The 9345-nt window shown below is 38.3% G+C and overlaps 1 pseudogene; it reads right to left on the minus strand.

Annotated features, from left to right (window-relative positions):
- Nucleotides 1-541: 541 nt before the first annotated feature.
- Nucleotides 542-8195, minus strand: LOC109188617 (annotated as a pseudogene).
- Between the last annotated feature and the right edge of the window lie 1150 nt (nucleotides 8196-9345).

The raw sequence follows: 9345 nt of genomic DNA on the forward strand, positions 1-9345 counted from the left end.
TATTCAGTAGGCCTTCCCGACCTACACTGCCCACCGAGCTTCACCAGAGAGATTTGGGAAGGACTTCGAGACCTCGACCAAAACCGACCTATCTAGGTCAGACCGACCATCAAGCACCTTATAGCAAAGCGAAGTGCTCAAAAGAATCTTGACACACGATCAGGGCCCATGGGCCGCGACCGGGGCCCATGCATGGAGTCCACTTGCTCAACATGTCATTGGCCCATAAATTATCCCCTAGCGACCGCTATAAATACCACATTAATTATTGTCAGAATGGACTTTTCTGGCTATTTCTACGCTATAGCTTTTAGCTCAAAGACCCCACTATCACATAAACTGGACTATATCCCTTAAACCAACAAACAGACCAAGTTCAGGAACCGAACCCGAAAATGACCTGGGATTGTAGTCTGCATACGATACGCTCCGTATTTACTACATCAGCTACCCAAATCAACTTTTTCAATTAGTTTAAAAAAAAAACAAATTATACAAAACAGCTATCAATTAACAACTAATTTATCAAACATTTTTCTACAATCAGCTAATATTATCAACTAATCATAATCATACCCTCTAACAGCTATCAACTAACCGCCATTTAACAAACAAGGCTTATATCCCCTTTCCTTTCAAGTGACCAAGTTTTCTGACTTGGTCAGACTGTATTACTCCATGCATCGTAGGCCCAGCCAAATCACAATTTTGTTCCCGACCAACCAACCAACCTCCAACAACATTGGCAATGACAACCATCCACCACTCAAAAATTGGCCAAAGGTGTCCCACAACCTTAACAATTTTGACAAGCTCAAAAATTGTTAATCCGCAGGCACAACACCATATACAAACAAATTACTCCTCCCCTCAACAAAACTCAATCTCGCCCCGAGTCTCATTTTCTTCTGGAAAATTACCCAAAGTATCGTTTGGATCGTCAAATATTTCCCTATCTGGGAGCAAAAATCCATCCTCTTTAGGTTTATAGTGTTTTCCCCTCCATATCACAATCTGCTCCTTCTCAAATGTTACCAGGATACAAGGAACCAGTTCCTGCATTCAATCACACAATTCTATCGAATTTTAGAAACATGAATTTCCATTTTATTTACAAGTGTAAATATGCATTATCGTCTATGTCAATATGTTAGCCACCCAATTCACGTCAATCCTAAATAAATATATTCATAGTAACAAGAAATTCCATCCAATATAGACCGACAAATTAATCTAGAGTCTTACCCTCAGTTTGCAGCCGATTTTCTTGTAATCGCTCCTTGGAAGTCCGATCCTTTACAATCTATCCTAACCAACTCCTCTGTCAGAAAAGCATGGGTACAAGACTAGCATAATAGCCATTCTTAGCTGCATTACGCCCTACATGTTAGATACAAACTCAATAGCCTCTCTCGAGAATGAAAAGATAAAACTTACCTAATCTAGTTTTGTCAATGCGGGAACGTACAGCTAATCCTCTTTTTCTCATTTCCTTGGTTTCCTCGATGCTCAAGCCGTCAATAGTAGTTTTTATAAGCCTTGGATAAACGGGTTCATGAGGTTTCCATAACATTAATGGAATCACCGGCCTCTTCTTCCCATCATAATTCCTCCCTCTGTATAGTACAATCGAACCACCATGTCTCTGGATGATCTTACCAAACGTCTTATCCTGGTTCACTAACAGTAAATGTAGGAATCAGTGAGCTAAGCTAAAGTTTGAATGATGAGAGCTCATGAGGAGAAGGAAACGAAGAGAGGAAAAGAGAAGTTGTATTCGTGTGTCATTGAAAGAAGCAGAATGCATATTACATATAGACCAGGGAACAGAAGCAGTTATAACTGCCAAGGAAAGGAAAATACCAAAATACCCTTCTACACTAATTTTAATCCTTCATCACCCCCCCGTAAGCTGGGGCATGGATGTCTCGAAGGCCCAGCTTAAGTTGGAACAAGTTGAAAGCAGGAGTAGGCAAAGTCTTGGTGAATCCATCAGCCACCTGTTTATGAGAAGGAATAGGCAACAATTTTATCAATCATTCATTGACTTTTTGCTTGACAATGTGACAATCTATCTCTATGTGCTTTGTTCTTTCATGAAAAACATGATTCTCTCCAATGGCAATAGCTGAGTGATTGTCACAGAACAGGACAGTTGGAACACTGAAGTTTACTTTCAAATCAGCTAGCAGGTAATGGAGCCATTGAATCTCACAAACAGTTGATGCCAATGCTCTATATTCAGCCTCTGAAGAAGACTTTGAGATTGTGGCCTGTTTCTTAGTCTTCCAAGAGATCAAGTTGGTACCAAGGAAGATACAATAGCCAGTGATTGATTTTCTGGAATCTGGACAATTGGCCCAATCAGAATCTGAGAAACCTTGCAGCTTAAAGTAGGAATCTTTGTGATAGAATATGCTTTTTCCTGGTGAATGTTTGAGGTATCTTAATACCCTATGAGCTGCAGTAAGGTGAATGCTAGATGGTTTGTCAACATATTGACTGAGCTGCTGCACAGCATGTGATATATCTGGCCTTGTGTTGGTTAGATATAGCAATTTGCCAACTAACCTTCTGTAAACTTCAGGCTTGTCAAGGGGAGTACCTTCTGATTGTGTTAGTCTGATTCCTGCAGTAGCTGGACTCTTTGCAGGCTTAGAATTGAGAAAGCCATTCTCTTTAAGGATGTCAAGAGTGTACTTCATTTGGAACAAGCTGACCCCTTCATCACTCCTAAAAGTCTCAATCCCCAAAAAATAGTTCAGAGACCCAAGGTCTTTAATCTTGAAGGCAGTGTCAAGAAATTGTTTTAAAGCTGCAATTTGTGATGAATCATTCCCAGTGACTATAATATCATCCACATAGATGAGCAAAGCAGTGAAGGAACCTCCTGAAGTTCTAGTGAGTAAAGATGGATCTGCTGCTGACTGTTGATAACCATTATCCATCAAAGCCTTAGTTAATTTTGAGTTCCATTGTCTGCTAGCCTGTTTTAGGCCATAGAGAGACCTAAGTAGCTTGCAGACCTGGTTTGGTTTGTCACTGTGGAACCCAGGAGGCAACACCATATAAACTTCCTCCTTTAGATCCCCATGTAAAAAGGCATTGTTTATGTCTAATTGTTGGATGTCCCATCCCCTTGCAATGGCTACAGCTAGGAATGACCTTATGGTAGTCATCCTTGCAACAGGTGAAAAGGTCTCAGTGTAGTCAACTCCCATTTGTTGTGTATAGCCCTTGGCTACCAGCCCAGCTTTGTACCTTTCCACTGAGCCATCAGCCTTGTGTTTCACTTTAAATACCCACTTACAACCAATTGGTATTTTTCCTTCAGGCAGGTCTGTGAGAATCCAGGTGTTATTGGCAACCAAGGCTTCTATTTCAGTTAGCATTGCCTTTCTCCATATCTCAGACTTAGCAGCTTCATTATAAGTGTGTGGTTCATGTGTGTTTAGGATAGAGGATGCACAAATTTTGTGATGCAGTGGTAGGGACTCATAGGATATGACATTGTCTAAGGAATGTGGAGAAGTGTTGCTAGTCTGAACTATAGACTGACAGTAGTAATCTTGAAGTTTTGTGGGAATGGTTCTCACCCTTTCAGACCTCCTGAGTTCCTGCTGGTTAGGATATGCCACTGCAATCTCTTCATTGGTAGTAGCAGATGAATCTACATGGACAGATGGGGGACCTTCTTCAGATGTTGAAGTAGTTCTCATGGAATCTGTATGGGCTCTGGATTCAGAACCATATTCATTGGCATTATGGATACCATGCTGCTCAGTATCCATGGAGTGAAAAGTATCATCATGGCTATGAGCCATTCTATGTTCTTCTGGAGGCACATCTGCATCAATGGAGATTACAGGCAAAGCAGGATTATTCTCATGACTGTGGGAGTTTTCTGAAGTGCATTGTTTAAGAGGGTAGATCTCTTCATAAAAAATAACATCCCTGGAAACAAAAATAGATTCATCAGTGACATCAAACAACAGATATCCTTTTACATTTGCTGGAAAGCCCAGAAAAATGCACTTCCTTGCTCTAGGCATCATCTTATTTCTTCCCTTAGGAGTAGTAGCAGCAAAACAAAGGCATCCAAAAACCCTTAATTGATTATAGTCCACAGCTTTCTTGTAGAGAAGTTCAAAGGGTGACTTTCCTTTGTTCACTTGTGTGGGAAGCCTGTTGATAAGGTAAGATGCATGTAAAACACAGTGACTCCACAATTGTAATGGAACCCCAGATTGAAATCTAAGAGCCCTTGCAACATTCAATATATGCTGGTGCTTTCTCTCAGCAATACCATTTTGCTGAGATGTATAAACACAAGACTTTTGATGGACAATCCCTTTGTCATTAAAAAAGGATGTCATGAAGAACTCAGTTCCATTATCAGACCTCACTGCCTTAATCTTAGCTGAGAATTGAGTGTCAACAAACTGGTAGAAGTTCTGAAATAGCTGCTTAACTTCAGTTTTATTTCTCATTAAATGTATCCAAGTGAATCTGCTATAATCATCAACAATTGTGAGAAAGTAATGTTCTCTTTTAAGTGAGGCAATAGCAAAAGGACCCCACACATCTAAATGCACCAAATCAAAGCATTTTGCAGCTCTTGTATTGCTAATAGGAAATGCTAATCTCTTTTGTTTAGCAAAATGACATGAGTCACATACAAAACCAACAGGCTTATGAAATTGAACCTGCTTTATTCCATTTAGACTATGAATTTTGTCTATAGGGTAATGCCCTAGTCTGTTATGCCACATTTGCAAAGATAAGCTATTACAGTGTTTATCAAAATCAACACACTGACTTCTCTTAGCAGGAGGATGACTTAGAAGATAGAGTCCATCCTTTGCCCTAGCAAAACCATCCATCATCCCATGTAGCCCCTGAATATTACACAAATCAGCATTCATAACAAGAGTACAGCTATTTTGTTTTGTCAGCTTGCTAGCAGATATTATGTTGAAAGCAAAGGAGGGTATGCATAAGACATTTTTCAACAAAAGATTGGGGAACAATCTTATTTCTCCTATGTGAGTCACCTGCACAGAATCTCCATTTGGCATTCTAACAAAAATGCCAGAAACTTTATGATGATTATCAATATAATCCAAAGAGCAAGTGATGTGATCAGTTGCCCCTGAATCCAATATCCACATTTTTGCACAACTTAAGACAGCATTTATATGGAATTTAGGAATGAACCTACCTTCTTTTGTACCAGCAGATGAATTGGTGAACTCTTGCCTCATTCCAGTCTTACTCATGGTTATTGCAGCATTGGTAGAAGCTTGGTTAACTTGGCTTCCCTGGTTCTGATTTTGCAAGAGAGAAACCAGCTTCTGAAACTGGTCAGCAGATAACCCCACATCTGCAACCTGATTCACAGTAGGACTAAAACTATGCTGGCTGTCCTGATTGCTTTGGTTCTGCTTATATTTAGTTTTATAACCAGGTATCCAACCAGGTGGATATCCATGCTTCTTAAAACATTTATCTATAGTGTGGCCATTCATTCCACAATATGTGCACTTAGCCACATTTTTCCCTCCATAGCCATTAAACTTCTTCTTATTGTTTGAGCTGGTCATTGCCACAACATTCTGATCCTCCCCAGTTTGGTTTTGAACAGCATTAGATTGCACAATTTCAGAGGCCTTATAGCTACTAAAACCATTGAGCTTTCTCTCCAGTTTCAAGGTCATATTGAGAGCTTTTTCCATACTAGGTAGGGGATCCATAACCAGTGCACCAGATTTTATTGTTTCATACTCATCATTTAAGCCATCTAGAAACCTAATCACTTGATCATCCTCCCTATCTTTTATAACTTTGCTCAAAAGTGTGCAATTGCATCTAGGTGTACATTCACAGACAGGCAGTGGTCTAACAGCTTTCAATTGTTCCCAAAGAGCATTACACCTAGTGAAATACTCATTAATTGATAGATTACCTTGCACACTTCTGTAGATCTCATTCTGAATCTCAGCAATCTTGTGTGGATCTGCCTGAGAGTATCTTTTTCTCAAGGCACTCCAGATCTCTTCTGCTACCTCAAAATACAACACGCTCTCAGCAATGGATGGACTGAGCGAACGTAAGATCCAGGCGCAAACGATATCATTGCACCTCTTCCAAGTCCCATATCTAGCATTTGACTGAGCTGGACAGGGAATCGTTCCAGTGACAAAGGCAAATTTGTTCTTCACGCCAAGTGCAATCTTCATGGACCTACTCCAGGCTGCATAATTACTCTCAGTGAGAGGAGGAGAGACAAGTATGGTGTTTGGATTCTCTGTTGCGTGAAGATACAAAGGATCGTCCAGTTCATCTACTCTGTGAATTGGACTCTGATTAGCTTGGATCTGACTGATCGGAGTTGCTGCTCCTGCTGTACTTCCAGCAGGATTTCCTCCGGCGACATTTCGATCCATGGTTACTGCGGCTGCGTAGCTGAATGGAAGCTCTGATACCATGTAGGAATCAGTGAGCTAAGCTAAAGTTCGAATGATGAGAGCTCATGAGGAGAAGGAAACGAAGAGAGGAAAAGAGAAGTTGTATTCGTGTGTCATTGAAAGAAGCAGAATGCATATTACATATAGACCAGGGAACAGAAGCAGTTATAACTGCCAAGGAAAGGAAAATACCAAAATACCCTTCTACACTAATTTTAATCCTTCATCAGTAAACACCAAAAAAACACGACAAAACCTTCTTACAAGCATTTTGCAGTTGACCATGAAAAACGAATAAATAAAGCTAAGGCTGCCATTTTCAAGTATCTTACTGATGAATACTGGCAATGGCGAAGAAGCTAAGTTTAGACGATACCTCTAATTGAGAGCACACATTCTTCATATTAACAGTGGGCACTCCCATACACTTTATTCTCACAGCCTCGGTGTGTTTCCAGTGATATGATTATGAATATCGTTCAACATGTTGTGTGTTAATCCATCTCTACCTACAAACGGAACGGGAAGTGGCGACCGGAAGACGACAGTGGGAGGAGGAGGAGAAAGAGCTTTTTCTTGCCGCCGACAAAGATCATTTGTTTCTTATATGAATGAATGAATGATTCTTGTTTTGCTTAGACGCCCATAATATGAACTACGATTAGCATTTCAAAATACCTACCTATAACCTATTCCTATTCTTATTACATAATGTTTGGATTAAAAATTTAAAATAGCGAAATCTCTCAGCTCAACCACACTCCACCCAATGCCAAATTGTTATATTGTAGATTTGTAACTTGTAAGACACCAATTATACCATAGATTCAGGACTACTTTACAACATGAACTCGAGTTCAAAATACACAATTAAATTAAAAGTAATACTACATGTATTTTCACATTCTACTCCATTTTCTACTCCATGCTTACATGTCACTTTTTGATTCATTCAATATAATGTGGGCCACATTTTTTATTACTTTCTTTTCATCCTCCTCCAATCAAATCAAGACACATGACGGGAGTTTTACTCCCTTGAAGTACATATATATCATCAAAGTTCGTGCACACATTAACATATTTACATGCACATTGGACACACTACCAACAATATCTGAGATTAGCTCGTGCACACATTAACATACTTACATGCACACAGTTTGTATTTTAAAGAGGTTTCTATTTAAAAATAATCATATATATATATATATATATATATATATATATATATATATATATATATATATATATATATATATATATATATATATATATATATATATATTCCTCAACTTAATTTCTAAAGTGGTCTTGGCCTTTTCTTAAATTAGTTCTTTAAATTTTAATTTCTCCAAAGTGATCAAGTTAGTGTTAAAATGAAGGGTAAATTTGAAATTTAAGCTTTGCATTCCAATTTAAAGCAATCTGTAATTCCTTTCAGCAGTCTGCGCACATATTTCTTTAAATTAAGTTTTTACTTTCTTTAATCTGCAATCAAAATGTGGATAATCAACTAGAAGGCCAAAAAAGTTCATTTTCAACTTCATCTACAAACTTCCCAAGGTAAAAATTTCTCACATTCTAGTTGATTATCTCACATTTTGATTGCAATTTAGGAGAGAAAAGAAATATGTGCACAAATTGCTAAAAGGAATAACATATTATTTTAAATTGGAGTTCAAAGCCTAAATTTTCATTTTAACGCCAAAACTAACAGATAACCATTTCGACTTAAAATTCAAAAGTCATAAGATCATTTGGAAAAATTAAAAGTCAAGGGACCATTTAAAAAAAAAATCATAGTCAAATGACCATTTTAAGAATTAATTCTACAGAATTTACATACTGAATATTCACAATTTACATGCTAAATATTCACAACTTGAATTGTAAACATTTATTTATTATATAAATTGCATACATAAATTGTGAACATTATATAAAATTATGAACATTCAGTAAGTAAATTATATATTATTTTGATTTGGATCCTTATAAGGAAAACTCGAATCCAGTGTTGCAAAAATCGCGCCTAGGCACTAGGCGCTAGGAGGCAGCCGCAAGGAATGGCCTCGGCAGCCTCCTCCGCGGACTTTTGACTCGGTTGTCCGATTTGGGCAATTTTTTTTTCAATCCGCGTATTTTTTCGAGATCTATACACAACAAACCCACTAAGATTCTTTCTCCTCAGTGTTGTGAGTTGTGCAAACACTAGACAGCAAAGTAAAATCTTCTTCTATTAATTAATAGCACTGGCCTTTTGCAAATTGCAACAGATATAGATTTGGATTGTTTGGTACAAGAAGAATGATGTAGAGTATAGTCTTCCAACGACAAGCAATGGGTTCTTTCTTTTTATAGATTGAAGCGAACTAAGGGAGGAAATTTGTTTGGAAGTCTGGAAAGTGGCACGGTTGCAAAAGTCTGGTGAATTGAGCTTGAACATCAAGCAAGAATCCTTCTAGTTCTAGACAAACACATGCTGTTGAAAGTAAGTTTAATTGAAATTTGGATGGGTATTGGATTGAGTTCTTCCATGGTATTGGCTTCCTTGATGTTTCCTTTATTAATCTCCATTTTATGTAGCTCAAAACCACTAGTTCCCTCTATCATTTTATTCTTTAATGAAACAGAGAAACCTGACTATTTTGGTGTAGTAAATAATAATGGCAGGAGATTTCCATGGACACCTTCTTCAACAATACAGATGACTATCACCATTACATTTACCAAAACCCAACCTACAATATAACAATAAGATTAGGTACCAAAAGAGAGAGAGAGAGAGAGAACCTGAAGTGAGCACCAGGCCAGATTAAGGATGCTGACGAGCCAGAGAAATCCGTAGAGTGCGGCTATGATATGCGATCGTCCA

The sequence above is a fragment of the Ipomoea nil genome, unplaced genomic scaffold, assembly GCF_001879475.1.
Source record: "Ipomoea nil cultivar Tokyo-kokei standard unplaced genomic scaffold, Asagao_1.1 scaffold1447, whole genome shotgun sequence".
Taxonomy (NCBI): domain Eukaryota; kingdom Viridiplantae; phylum Streptophyta; class Magnoliopsida; order Solanales; family Convolvulaceae; genus Ipomoea; species Ipomoea nil.